Source organism: Schistocerca serialis, chromosome 10 (assembly GCF_023864345.2).
Source record: "Schistocerca serialis cubense isolate TAMUIC-IGC-003099 chromosome 10, iqSchSeri2.2, whole genome shotgun sequence".
Classification (NCBI taxonomy): Eukaryota; Metazoa; Arthropoda; class Insecta; order Orthoptera; family Acrididae; genus Schistocerca; species Schistocerca serialis.
In genome coordinates this window covers 56433557-56434488 of record NC_064647.1, presented here as the reverse complement: position 1 = coordinate 56434488, position 932 = coordinate 56433557, and the positions used below count along the sequence as shown (strand labels likewise).

General features: G+C 43.1%; 1 non-coding gene across 1 annotated transcript; it reads left to right on the top strand.

Annotated features, from left to right (window-relative positions):
- The first annotated feature begins 618 nt into the window (after positions 1-618).
- On the top strand, positions 619-690 carry Trnad-guc (transfer RNA aspartic acid (anticodon GUC)). Its single transcript has one exon. It is a non-coding gene; the product is annotated as a tRNA-Asp (tRNA).
- The last annotated feature ends 242 nt before the right edge of the window (positions 691-932 follow it).

The following is a 932-nucleotide window of genomic DNA, read 5'->3' as shown; positions in this document are numbered from 1 at the left end:
GCCAGCCTGCGTGAGCTTAAACGCGTGCCTTTCGGCTTCCTCCAAACCCCGTGAATTGGCTCCTGCCAATTCACAACAGTTCACAATCTTTCTTAGACCATTATCCGTGAGTGCAATCAGAGATTAACTGGTACCTCCCCCCTCCTCCCCCCCCCCCCTCCCTACCGCCATCTGTGGCCCTTCTCCCCCTGTCCCACATTATAACCAGCTTTAGCACGTAACTAAACTGTGGAATGATAACTTTTGTTGGACCATTTTTATTTTCAAAATGATGAAACATGAATGATATTTAGTTAGTTTGTGTGTGTGTGTGTGTTTTAGAGTGAATGGCAAAGAAATTTGTGGTGCATCGCAAGTGCTACCCACAACTCCTTCTCAGATAAGAAAGCTAACTACTGACACTGACGGTACACACTTGCTACAAAACATGTTTCCCCTGCATTACTCCTCTCCATTGCGGCACTTGCTTGACCTGCACACTGCAACCCCATTTAAAAAGCAAACAAGTTAAAAATGTGTGCACTATACTTACTGTTTGTAATCTCCTTATTTCTCCTGGATGTCTGTAGGATATGAACTAAATGTAGAGTTGCTATTAGGAGACGTGCTGTTTCGCAGTCCTCGGTAGTATAGTGGTTAGTATCCCCGCCTGTCACGCGGGAGACCCGGGTTCGATTCCCGGCCGGGGAGAATATTTTTATTTCAATTTATTGGCCGAACACGACCTGAAATTTTGAATTTAATTTATGTGTAGTTCTTTGCACCTTTATTCTTAAAGTTTTTCTCTCCGTAAAATGTGTTAAACTGTGTGCAAAAGCCAAAATCTTTCACTATGAATGGATACAGGAATGGAAACATAGCGAAGCCTACAGATTGCACAGATCAAGAATGCTTCATTAAGTCGTGGCTTCCAGTATCATTTTTGCTCTGTT